Source organism: Musca autumnalis, unplaced genomic scaffold, assembly GCF_047663935.1.
Source record: "Musca autumnalis isolate F117 unplaced genomic scaffold, ASM4766393v1 scaffold_5, whole genome shotgun sequence".
Lineage (NCBI taxonomy): Eukaryota > Metazoa > Arthropoda > Insecta > Diptera > Muscidae > Musca > Musca autumnalis.
Window position 1 is genome coordinate 39169806 of NW_027412088.1, and position 14920 is coordinate 39184725.

The window sequence follows — 14920 nt, forward strand, 5'->3', positions numbered from 1 at the left end:
GCAAAGTTTTCATTAAAAATTTAAATGGCAACAAAAATTGTACAAAATGTATATGAAGTGTAACGTTTTTAACAAAATTTATTACCTTTCTTGATGGTGATTTGGTTTCTTCCTTTGGCCTCATCCTCTTGTCCTTGCCAAAGGAAGATTTTTTGGAGAACACGAAAAAGTCCAGGTAAAGTACTGGGATAAATGTAAGTCTTAAGAAAACCCGCCCGCTAAGAACTTCTTTGGCATATTGGCAACTGATGTCGATGCTTTCAATACCAATGTCCTTGTCCATTGAATCAAAAGCTTTTGGTAGATGATTGCCAATGGTCGTTATGTTACGGTTGTTAAAAAAGGAACAAAATAATATTAAGTATTAAACGCATCATTTCCACAGTTATATTCTCAAAGTTGTTTAATAAAGTATTTCGCGAATTAAAAATAAAGTAAAATATAAAAAGGAAATTGTAGTCATATAACTTATTTTGAAACAGCAATGTGTTCAACGTCATTTAATGTTTTTTTCGGAAACTAGTTAGAAGTTTTGAAGTTTTGTTGTTACTAAAGTGGCAGTCACCGTGATGGTTCTAAGGTGTTTTTCAGAATCGTGGGGCCTCCTATTTATTGCCCACGACAAACGACTTGTCGAACATAGCATTTTTTACATACAGTCACACTTCTCCATAACGTAGCTGTTGAGAACGAAGAATTACTACGTTTACAAAAATATCGTTGATATCCAGAGTAAGGGGTAGTTTAGACTATATGTAAATGTCATATGACATGAAATTGTCCATCGTTATATAATCGCTAATATGTGCAATATTGGGGATTTTCCTTACGCCATTTACTTTGTGCGTCTTCACCAGCAGAAATGTAATAAGATTACGTCTTCACATTGCCTGCGTGGGTAGATATGGAATGTTTTTATTTCGTGTCATATGACATTGATAGATAGTGTAAACTACCTCTAAGCTGTTAGTATCCAGTAACAGAGATTGTAAAAATACCACAGGACCACCCAATGAGGTCCCGTCTTGAACAGGAGATCGACGAACCGGTGGTCACAATTAGTTGGAAACAAAAGCCAAAAATAGTTCGAAATGAAAAAAATAGGCACAACAAAAGAATTTATGAACCAAATAAAATCTAAATCCGTCTGATTACTGAAAGTTACGACGAAAACGGTGTGTTTCAAAAAGATTTATAACTTTTTAGATCCAATTAAGAACCCACATATCAAGTACAAAATTCAAGGGGTACATAACATTCTCGTGGATTTTCTCACCCACGCGGATAATATTTGAAACTTTTCTTTTATACCCGCAGCATCTTCGGAATAATGGTTTTGGAACCCAGTTATGGTCGTGCGTTTGTCTGCTGGTGCGCACGATAACTCCCTAACGGATCAACCGCCTTGGTCCAGTCTTGGCACCTCACAATATTTTATCAAAACTTAGACCAAGTCCGAAACAAGTAAGAACGGCGTTAAGTTCGGCCAGACCGAACTTTTTATAACCTCCACTACGAACTGTATTGAAATAAATAGGAAAAATTAGTTACATTTCGTTTATGAAAGTATGTACTGAGCTCTTCATCCTATTCCATGCAGGAGAAGAATATCTTAAATAATAAATATCCTTCAAAAGATCTCATATGGGGTGCCATCGTTTTTCTTTCAAAAACATGCGGAAATATTAAAATTTTCTCGAATTTAGTTGTTTTGTATCCTCTGACAAACGCACAATATTAAATTAGAGCAGGCCTAGGCGATAGGAGCCCCTTTTGAAGTAGTGTGTGTAAACATTTTTCACTCGACCATAAAAAATAGAACCTTTGTTTCTCCAGACTTAAGCAATCGGAGAATATTTATAATATATCTGTGGTAAGTATTGATACATGTCTCGACACAACTCCTTATCGCGTCATTTCATTAAACATTAATACATTTTCTTTAAGGAACTTTTGAATGATCTGAACGGCACCCGAGAAAAACAATCCAAGCACCAAATAAAGATAAATCGCTGTATCAAGTAGCCACACACACACAAGTTCCAGTATCAAGGATCAAGATGAACCTATCATGTCAATATGTATACAAGATTATATTGTCCTTTGTAAAATTTTTGCACTACGTGTAATAAAACAAGTAAAAAAGTATCAGTCGGCTTTGCCGACAGAGATATACCCTCAGCCTGTGCAAATTGAAACACTTTTTTCACAAAAAGCTTATGTATTTAGGGGGTTTCAAAATGTTGGTCGTATGAACCGACAAAAATGTTGATTAGGATTAGAGTCAAAAATTTTGCGGAAAAGGTACTTAAAGGAATGGACCGACATAGACCATGGGGGTACCATAGGGGTTTTTACACCCTTCGGGCTGTTTTCTCAAGAAGTATGGACTTGCCCCTGAAACAACTTTTACCTTCGTAATTGAGGCAGCGAATGTAAGTTGCTTCACCAAAAATCAAAGTGATTCAATAGCAGGTCTTAAAGTGAACTTATCCAAAATTTTGTGTAGAAGGTACGGGATGGAGTGGACAAATATAGTCCATATTCGAACCTGATATATATCTCGCAGATATTATGAGAATGTGTATAATATGGACCAAATCGGTCACTCCCATCAAGAGTTATCGTGCGCACAATTTTTCCGAATATTTTTGAACTTTTGTGGGGTGGGTACCTGAAGGAGTGGACCGATATGGCTTATCTACGAACTTAAAGTAAATTTGGAAACAATATTACAAAAGCCAAATTTTGGCCGGAATCGGCATTTCCGTTCGAGAATTATCTTGCGATTCCAACCATAAACATGGTGTCATAGGGTTTGTTTTTCAACTTTCAAGCTATTTTTTCAGGAAGTATGGACTTGCCCCTGAGGAAACTTGTACCTTCGTATAGGGGACAGTGAATACAAGATGTTACAACAAAAACCAAGGTGATTCGAGAGCCGGTCCTAAACTGAACTTTTCCGAAATTTTGTGTGGGAGGTACTCGAAGGAGTTTACCGATTAAGTCCATATTGGAACCTCATCTAAGACTGGTAGAAATTTCATAATGTGCAAAGTATGGACCAAATCGGTTACATTCAAGAGTTATCGTACGGACAAATATTCCGAACATTTTCGAACTTTTGTGGGGGAGGTCCCGAAAGGAGTGGACCGATATAATCCATCTTTAAACTTTAACTAAGTTTGGACAAAATATTACGAAAGTCAAATTTTGGACCGAATCGGCAGATCCGTTCGAGAGATATCTTCCGCTCCAACCACTACACACGGTGTCATAGGGTTTTTTGTAACTTTCAGGCTATTTTCTCAGGAAGTATGGACTTGCCCCTAATGAAACTTACAGCGTCGTATAGAGGACGGCGAAATCAACTTGCGTAAACAAAAATCAAAGCGATTCGAGATCAGGTCCTAAACTGAACTTTTCCGAAATTTTGTGTGGGAGGTACCCGAAGAAGTGGACCGATTGAGTCCATATTGGAACCTCACCTAAGTTTGGTAGAAATTACACGATGTGCAAAGTATGGACCAAATCGGTTATTCCCTACAAGAGTTACCATGCGCACAAGTTTTGCGACAATTTATGAACATTTGTGGGGGAGGTACCTGAAGGAGTGGACCTATATGGCCCATCTTCGTACTTAAATCGAATCTGGACAAAATATTTCGATACCCAAAATTTGAACCAAATCGATGGAACCGTTCGAGAGTTATCGTGCGCACCAGCCAGACAGACAGACAGACGGACGGACATTGCTAGATCTACTCAAAATTGTCTGAAAGGGATATCCTACAAACATACTTGGGGTCTAAAACCATTATTTCGATGAGGCACATTTTTGGTCGTATCAAAGTGTAAATACCCTCTTTAGCCTAAAGGCTGAGGGTATAAAAAGTGTATATAATGCATATATGCATTTTCCCATTTATATGACTTCAACTTACTAGTAATTTTGACTATCATTTCTGACTACCGAATTGACTGGTTACTGGTAATAAAATGAAGGGAAAATTAGGATTTTTACGACTATCGAATTGACTGGTTACTGGTAATGCACTGAGGAGACAATTGCCTTTCACACGACTATCGAATTGGGTGGTTACTGGTAATGCAGATAGGGGACAATAGACCCCCTCCTATGACATACCCATGTTAAATTCACCAGTCTAAAGCATTCTGAGTAGATTGGGTGGTAACTAGTTGTGTTTACCAGTAGCCAGCAAAATTGCTAGTTATTCCCTAGTTACCCAAACAACTGGGTATTTCAAAATATGTACTAATTTTAAACAACAAACCCAACATACCACAATTGTATAATATTCTACCAAACATTTATTTTTAATTTAATTAACTACGAAAAAATGGTATATTGGGAAACTAGAAAAATGTTTATATTTTTAACCCAGATAAAGCCACTGGTCGTTTAAACGCCACAAAAATGGTTGCAAAAATTGACGTAAAACTCTGTTTTTTTTTCGAATATTTTTGTGGGGTTTTTGCATTTTGTTATAATATTTTCTGTTATCTGTAATTTCGCGCTTATAAAGCTTCATTTGACCTATGCATTTCCACGCACTTGGCTTAAAACCCAAGTTATTCTAAAAATCTACTTTTTTGTAATTTTCGACTTTTGATGAAAAATTTAAATATGCGCTAAAAATTTAATCATAAATGTTAGAATCATATAAAGTAAGGGATTTGTTAGGAATATAGTAAGAATATTTTCTCAATCAAAAAAACCCTCGAAATACAAAAATTGGACAACACCGGCTAGACTTATACCTGCATATGTATGGAGAGATATTTTTCTGCGAGTATGTTCTCTATCTTCTGGGAACTTTAAATTCCAATTAACAACCACTATCGTTAACCTACACTATCTGGTTTTTATACCCTCCACCATATGGAGGGTATAATTAAATTTGTCATTCCGTTTGTAACACATCGAAATATTCGTCGGAGACCCTATAAAGTATATATAGTATTGACCCGCATAAAATTCTATGTCGATTTAACCATGTCCGTCTGTCCGTCCGTCTGTCTGTCTGTTGAAATCAAGATACAGCTCGCAATTTTAAAGATTAGGTACAGAAGTTTTTATTACTTGCAGGATGGTTGGTATGAAAATGGGATATATATATCCACGTTTTGATATAACCCCCATAGAACGGTATCTCCCGATTTTCGGTATTTTTAAGATTTTAGCATCATTATCTTACCAAAATGGCTGTAATTTGGTATTTAGTTAAAATTGGGTGTATAAAACTTTCCACCTGAAATTTGTTGGTATAAGTCCACGCATTCATATAGCCCCCATAGAACGGTACCTGCCGATATTCGGTATTTTGGAGGTCTTAGCTTCATTATCACACCGAAATGGTTGAAATTTGGTATATAGTCTCCATTAGGGGTATTAAACTTTCCCCCAGAATGTTGTCGGTATTGGTCCACGCCTACATTCAGCCCCCATAGAATGGTACCTCCCGATTTTCGGTATTTTGAAGGTTGTGGCCTCAATATTCCACCGAAATGGCTAAAATTTGGTATATAACCTTTTTTGGGAGTAAAAACTTCCCCCTCTAAATTTGTCGGTATAGGTCCACGCCTTTATGTAGTCCCCATAGAACTGTATTCAGTATTTTGAAGGTTGTGGCTTAAATATTACCCCAAAATAGCTGTTATTTGGTATTGAAACTTTGTTGGGGTACTCAATCTTCCCCTTTATAGGTCCCTCGGTATAGGTCCACGCCTTCATATAGCCCCATAGAACGGTACCTCCCGTATTTTGAACGTTGTGGCCTCAATATTCCACCGAAATTGTGATATAAAACTGTTTCCCAGGTATATGTCTGTACAGGTCCACGACTTCATATTGCCCCGATTCCCGTCTAAAATTCGTTGGTATAGGTCCACGTTTCGATCAATATCCCACCGAAATGACAGAAATTCGTTATTTAGTCTTCCAATAGGTTATAAAATATTCCAGAACAGTATTATCAGTATATGTCCAGGTCTTCCTATATCCCCATAGAAGCGTACTTCTTGATTTGGGGTATTTTTTAAGTTTTATGCACATTCTCTTACCGAAATATTTGGTATTTAGACTTCTTTGAGTCGAAAAACTTTCCGTCAGAGATTTGTCGGTATAGATCGACGTGCCTCACATTGTTTTACCGAAATTGCTGAAGTTTGGTATTATTTTACTTCAATACAACTCGTGGTGGAGGGTATAACTTAACACAGTTGTTAATTGTTTTCATCTATGAACATTACTGTTTGAAAATCCGCAAAAACTTCCCAGGTTTAAGCGGTTTTTATTTAAAGTTAGTTAAGGCGCACCGTACATGACTTGTTTTTGTAAGAAGGCGATACAGTCAGTCCCAATTTGAACTTCTATACCTAAAAAATGGTAAAGCCTACGAACATATCGTAATATTCAATCTTGTAGAGAATTTTCATAGCTATAATATTTTCTTTAGTCGCATATCGAAAGAACTTGCGGTTTCCATGCAAAATCGTAAAAAACCTAAAAAAATCCCTAAAAATGTCAATTTGAATCGTGTTTTTTTTAAAAAGCGCTCCGCCGATTTTTTTTTTTTTTTTTTTTTTTGATTCTTTTCATTTATGAACATTGTAGTTTCAGGATCCACAAAAACTTCCCATGTGTAAGCACATTCCATTTTAATTTGTTTCAAGAGTATCGTGATGTATTGGACATTTATTTTACTAAAAATCACCATTACTTTAAGAAAACACGAAACACTGATTTATTTATTCACATCGCGTCCGCTTTCAACGATTCTTTTAAAGAAACCGAAGAAAAAATATTTTCTGACCTCTCACATCAACGACCAAAAAATGTAAGCACAACAAAAATTCCTTCTTTTTTTATCTTTTCTTCTTCGCTGCTGCAGAATAAACCGCAACAACAACAACAAAGCACGAAACACACGCGTTTGGCCGCATACACACCACCAAAGCAAAACAAACTATTTTACGCTCCCGCCTTCGCTTCTGCGTCTTCTATTACACCATACACACAGCTCTTTCTTATAAATAAGCAGCCGCGAGAGCCCTGTGTTACTCTCTTTGACGAAAATCCTCTCTCCACCAATAAAAACCACCAGTGGATGCCCGTGCACACCAGTGTTTTAAAATTAAAAATATATTGGTACTCAAACAAAAAAGTGTTGTCACGGCGAGTTAGTGTTTAGAGCCAAACTCATAACTTTCAAAGACTAAGCATTTGTCATGAAAGCCATATAATGATTGAACAAATAATATTCAGCGTTGTAAAAAACAAATTGCATTTGAAAGAGGAAAAGTTAGATGATAGCGAAGCCGCTTCACAGCCGATATGTCTCACGTGCCTCTACCAAAGGCGAAACATGCACGTCACATAGTGGTGGTTGTGTGGGTTCGTATCTACGGCTTTCCATTTTCACTTGCATCATTGGTCATTAAGCTCGACTCTAACAAAAAATTTATTGAAATTAATATTAACAAGTAAAAACGTATCAGTCGGCTTTGCCGACAGAGATATACCCTCAGCCTATGTGAATTGGAACTTTCATCTACGGATAGATCGAATGTATTTAGGGTCTTTTCTGAATTTTGTGGCACTTTTTGGACATATTAACTTGCCGACAGAAATGTGGATTAGGATTAAAATTCAAAAGTTTTGCGGAGGAGGGAATGGCCCGACATAGTGCATTACGGAAGTGGATCTTATTTTGCCAGTCATATCTTTTCGATAGATATCGCGCCCACTAGTCATTTCAGTGGGTTATCGTACACCTGTTGGATCAGCATGCTAGGAAGCATGGACTTGTCCACGGAAAATATAATTTGGCTGTAAATAGGACCACAAAGAACATTATTGGTATAAATTTCCAAAGGATCTCCGAACAGACCCTAAACTGCACTTGGACACAAATGTAGAACTTTTGTGGGGGAGGTATCTTAAGGAGAGGACCGATATGGGCCATTTTTGAAGTTAAACTAAGTTTGGACAACATATGACGAAGGCCAAATTTTGGACGAAATCGGTTTATCAGTTCGAGAGTTATTGTGCTCTCCACCACCTACATACTTATGGTGCCATAGGGTTTTTTAAAATTTTCGGGCTGTTTTCCCTAGAAGTATGGACTTGCCACTGAAAAACGTTTACCGTCGTAATTGAGACAGCGATTGCAAGTTGCTTCAACAGAAATCAAAGTTAGTCAACAGCAGGTCTTAAAGTGAACTTTTCCGAAATTTTGTGTAGGAGGAATGGACAAATATTGTCCATATTCAAACCTGATCTATATCTGGTAGATATATTAGGATGCGTGAAGTATGGACCAAATCGGTCCTTCCCTTCAAGAGTTATCGTGCGCACAATTTTTACGAACATTTTTGAACTTTTGTGGGTGAGGTACCTGAAGGACTGAACTGATATGGATTATCTTCTAACTTAAACTAAGTTTGGACAAAATATTATGAAGGCCAAATTTTGGATCGAATCGGCAGGTCCGTTCGAGAGTTATGTTGCCCTCCAACCACTACACACGATGTCATAGCGGTTTTTTGAAACTTTCAGGCTATTTTCTCAGGAAGTATAGTTTTGCCCCTGATGAAACTTGTACCACCGTATGGGGGGCCGTGAATACAAGTTGTTACAAAAAAAGTCAAAACGATTCGAGAGCAGGTCCTAAACTGAACTTTTCCGAAATTTTGTGTGAGAGGTACCCGAAGGCGTGGACCGATTGAGTCCATATTGGAACCTCATCTAAGTTTGGTAGAAATTTCAAGATGTGCAAAGTATGGACCAAATCGGTTACTCCCTTCAAGAGTTATCGTGCGCACAAAATTTCCGAACATTTTCGAACTTTTGTGGGGGAGGTACCGGAAGGAGTGGACCCATTTAACCCATCTTCGAACTTAAACTAAGTTTATCGTGCGCACCAGCCAGCCAGATAGACAGACGGGCGAACTGTGCTAAATAGACTCCAAATTGTCTGAAACACATTACGTCCAAACATACTTGGGGTCTATAACCATTATTTCGGTGAGGCACATTTTGCCCGTATGAATGTGTATATACCCTCGTTAGCATAAATGCTGAGGGTATAATTATAAAGCTCTATGTTTAAAATTGCGAGCTGTATCTTGATTTCAGCAGACGGACGGACATGGTTATAGCGACTAGAATTTTATGCTGATCACAAATATATATGGTAAATAACAAACATTTTTTGCAATCGATGAATCCGAGTTTCACCCTTTCAGAATTCGCGAACTGTTAACATATTCTATAAAGTATGACTACAATTCTTTAAAATGGAGTGTTTTAGGAGGGATCCCATAATGTCGACCATTAAAATTAATTTTCGTGAAAGCTGTGTTGGCATCAATGTAGAAAAATGGGTAAAAATGGGTTGAAGCCAACAAGTTTTTTTATGTTCCCATGTGATTTCTGGCTTAACCTTACATTTTATAGACCTATTCCCAAAGAATGAATCACAGAATACTCCATGGGCAATAAGATAGAAGTGTATGATTTTTCGATATATCCACTGCATCCACCTAAAATTGATGCTGACATTTTGAAGCCGGAATTTCGGGGATTTTTGAATTTTTTTAATAATCCGGACGCGCAAGAAGGTAACATTCCAAACTCATAACACGATTATAGAACTCGTGATTTTACGTCATTTGGTGCATATCTCATGAGTGTGCTCCTTACAGCATCCTAGTATATGGAGTCGAAAGGACAAAATTTCTTGCGTGAATTTTCTTACAAAACATATTTTTTGCGTGTAAAATTTTCAACTGTCATTCAAGTTCCTTTGAAACCAGCGTGAATTTAGTTTTTTTACACGACGGTTCTAATGAAGCCTTCCACGATCGAATTTATCTACTAAAACCGCGGATATAGATACCTTGAAAATCGGAAAATCAGGAAAAATATATGTTGACAAATCTGCGTACTAAACCGCGATGTTCTTTAAAATTTTTTACATAAATGGAATCCTTTACTCGCCATTATAATATTTGCGAAAACACGTGTCATAAAAAAACAGAGATACGCGAATAATATGGGTATTTCGCCAAAAATTGAATGCGGAGGCACATCCGCGGTTTTTGAAGAATCTATTTGAAATAGGTGTATATTGACATATTTTTGATGGGCGCTGATGAAACCGGATGCGCATCAAAATCGTATGTATGCACATTGCGCGATTTTTACCAACTTTAAGGTTTTTTGCAGTGCATGATGCAACTGGCGGCACACAATGGCCGTTGAGTGAAACATCGAAATATGCATAAATATTGAAAGAGATTGAATCGCTTTATCCAAAATCGGATGCGCATCAACCGACTTTAACTAATTCGCGAATTACAGGCTTTTTAATTTTCATATTTTTTAAATGATAGTAATTTCAATATTACTCTTAATTTCCTATCCTTATAAGATATCACAATAAGCAGTTAAGCTTTCACGATGGTAAACCATATATTTTGATAAAGTTTTAGCAGAATACTTTAATTTATGTATTAGATTTTAGCGAAATAGTTGGATAACTCTCAAATATTTTTTTCTAAGTTTTCGAAACAAACCAAAAATATATTTGTAACAATATTTTCCAACAATGAGTTGTTTCTCTTTTGTTGTTGTTATAATATGCAATTTGTAAAGCCAATGTTTATAATTTTGGTTTCACATTTTTTACGCGTTGTCTAGTTTCTGTACGTATTTTTAATTTAGTTTTTAGAGGTTTATACGGACTCTGAGTTAGTATAATTAAAATTTATTGCCAGATTTTTTTATTTTTTTTTTTTTTTGATTTTCCGCGAAAATAAAAACACATTTTGGAAATTTTGGTGCATCTACGGATGGATATCAAATGCTGTTACTGATATATGCTTACATTTTCTCAATACAAAAAATAAGAAATTTTAAAATATTTTTTCTTTATAAGACGATAAAAACCGCTATAAATTTTGCGCGCATCGGCCAATTTCGCGAAAGCGAGCAGATTTGAAACCAGATTTTTTTCCTTTAACTCTATACCAAAAATCGTAGATGTGCTCGCGAAAAAATTTTTTAATTTTTTTCAAATGGAATTGCAAAGGAATTTTGTTATTTGCCATATACTTCATAGGGCCCTTTAAATAGCAGAATTGTTCGCGGAAAAATCATTTTCTTGAGCAAAACATCAAGGTTTCTATATAAAATTTTGACGTTTTTTATATTTTTGGAAATGTTCCATCTAATCAGCATACGAAGCACTCGATTTTATCCGTCGGAAAAATGAACAGAAAATAACTTCAAGAAAAGTTAGAAACATACATACGGAACATCATAGACGTGAAATCCCTACAAGATTAAAAACGTAAATTCATTCATTTTGAGATAAACAAGCTAACATTAACAAAAATGTAGGTGTTCTATTCTACTGACGTGGAGTGTATGTGTGTAGGCTTATGTGAACATTTGTGTCAGAACATTTCATTATTGTTTCTTTTTTTCAAATATGAACATTATACATTTCTTTATGTTCAATTAAATTTCAGTTCCGCTACATACACTTTTTAATATCTACATATGAAGGCTCAGAAATGTGCAAAATTCAAACTTTACTGAACTACAGACATTTCGTTCATTCATATGTGTGTATTTACAGTGAAAACTTTTGACTTCGTGGAAAATGTAAACGTTTTGTTTTCTTCAAGATGGGTTTCAGTGTTTATTTGCAACGCTTTGTAAGTGAAAAAGAAAATCTTTTAAATAAGTTTGTCGTTGTTATTGTCGTCGTTTTAATTGTGAGCTGTGACAGTTTATAGCCGGCAGCACCACCACCCTTAATGTTAAAGTGCCAGAGATGAGGTGAGGTGTTGGTTGTTCTCAACCACACATTGGCAAGGAAGAGATTGGGTGTGTAAAGATTTTTAAAACATCTGACATATTTTTATCACATACAATTCACACTCAAAACGAACTTTTATTTTCATTGTTTGTGGAAAAGTTTATGTGTGTGTGTATAATTTCATTTTTATTTGAGCCAACTTTATGTATATTATTAATAATTTTTCCCAAGCAGAGCACTCTATACAATTTGGTTATGTTAAGTCACTTTTTTCATTAACTTGTAAACATATAAAAATTAGTAAGTTTTTACTTGATTGCCAAAATGAAGAAAAACAAAAATATATGAATAACGAAAATTTCTGAAAATTATATTTATTTTTTGTTTATATAATAATAACCCAGCCAGCATTTGGAAGATTGTTTTTTCAAAAATCACATTGAGGGCTCATTTTAGAGTCCTTTTGGTGATCAAAAAATTATTAAGTCGCTTGTATTATCAGAAAGGGACTCGAAAGTGACTCCCTGTAACGATATAAAAGAGTTCAAATTAAAATACAACAACAAATGTGTAGTAATCACAAATAAATCATTTAGGCGTTTAAAATGTGACTATTTTTTCGTTATTTATTGACACATTTTGATCATCAGAAGATTGAAAAAGGCTTAATCTAAAAATGGTCATCCAGTTGTTTGAAAAGTGATTACAATTATGTATCTTCTGATCATATTTTGAACAGATAGGTGATTAAATACTGATTGTTTTGTATTATTTTTGTTTTGTTGAAAATAATTCTCATATACACTTTCTGCAAAACTGTTCAGGTAAAGGGGATAATTAAAAGTCATAGTAAAGCAGAAAAGACAACACAACAAAGGAAAGAACAAAAAAAGAAGAATAAAGAGAAAATTCTTTTAATGTTTTCGTCTAATAAAAAGACTCAAAAATGACTCCCTAAAGACTCATAACATTTTACTCATTAACATTTTCATAAAATAATAATAATAATAATAATAATAATAATAATAATAATAATAATAATAATAATAATAATAATAATAATAATAATAATAATAATAATAATAATAATAATAATAATAATAATTATTATTAATTTTTTTCTCGAATCAAATTTGATGAATTGTGTTATGAAATTGTTATTTTTCTGAAGTTGAATTATTGTCAAACACCACAATGACACAAATGTTATAATGGTTGTTATAACAATGCAGGTTTTTACATATTTACAATGTCCTATTTTATACTAAGAATATGTTGGCTTCAACAATACTACTCTTCTTCCTGACTTTGTGCGTGTGAGTAAGTCTGCTGGTGGTCATTTTAAATGATCTCAAATGAACATAATTTATTTTTATGATTTCGTAATACACGTAATTATTTAAAGTGCGTATTTAAGTAAGACCTAAGGGTTTAACCTGTTTGACATTTTTCTTTTTATATTTCAGTTCACCTTTTCATAGACAAAAGGGACAATTTATATGATATAGATGTATAAGGTACAGCAAATTCGTATATATTTGACAAAAAATATCCATATACTTCCACTTCCACAATGACGGAAAAAATTCAACATTTTTTACGTTTTTTTATTTTAATAAATAATTTTATTACAGTCACAATTTTTCCCAAAAACTAAAATAAATTCAAAGTGACAGTTTTCTCTTATTTGTCATTTTTAATTAAGACTCAACTGAATGTTGTCACTCATTAAGAGTTTTGGCATTGGCACAAAAAGTTTCCCACGTTGTGTGTGTGGTGATACATTTCGAGAGAAATAATATCATAAAATAAAACAAATAATAGTGTCAGTGATGTCAAAGAAAATAAATTTGTATTTGTATTCATATTTGGAGAAAAGTACAAACAAGAAGGCCAAATTAAAAACAGAAGAACATCAAATCTCATATTCGGAAAGTTCAAAATGTAGGTTATATATTTCAAAGTAGAAATGAAAATAATAAATACAGATTGCTAGTTCGTTATCAAGAGTAGTTTGAGAAATAAAATTATAGCGTTGTAATAGGGATCACAAACACTACCGACTGTAAAAACATGGCCTCCAAAGTGTTGACCTTTTGATGAGGAAGTACTTTCTTGGAAGTCACTCAGTTTGACAGTTATGTGCCAATCGAACATTTTAATTGGACACCATAGGATTTTTTATATCTTGCGGAAAAATACAGTACAAATGTAACCTTTGATTTATTTAAAAAACCCTCCGACGATTATTTTTGATCTTTCTGAGCTATAAACATTGTAGTTTTAGAATACGTTAAAACTTTCCGGGGTAACCACTTTTTTCTGTTTATAACACATCGAACTAAACATTTGCGACCATATAAAGTATCTATCTTTGTCCGACGGTCTGTCCGTCTGTTGTAATCGCTGTCTTTTCCCAAAGTTCGAAGATGGGCTATATAAAAATACCAACCGATATAAGGTATTTGGAGGATTTTAGCTACATTATCAGACCACACTAGCTGAAATTTGACATTGAGGATCGGTCCACGATGACCAACCAACTTCTCCATTAAAAATTATCAAGATAGGTTTTGGTATAGCCCCCCGATTTTGGGGTTTTTGAGCATTTTAGCTCATGCTAAGTTCGGCCGGACCGAACTTTTAATGCCCTCCATAATTAATTATATTGGAACCAGACTTCAGCCTAAAATCGGGAGGTACCGTGCTATGGGGGTATATCGATACAGGGAACTGTACCGACCATTCCTTGGGGAAATGAGCTATATAAAACGTAGACATGCACGGACAAATTTCTGGAGAACATTTTTGTAGCCAAAGCGAAGACTAAATACTAAATTCCAGCATTTTCGGTTGCAACCGTTCTACAGGGACTGACTATACGTACCATTTATGAGACCTATATAAAATGTGGACCTATACCTACAACTCTTTGCATAAATCTTTCTTATCCATAACAAAGACCAAACATCAGCTATTTCGGGTGGATGCACTTAAAAACTTACAATTCACCAAATCGGAATGTGCCATTCTATGGCTATATCAAAACGTGGACCTGCATCGACAAA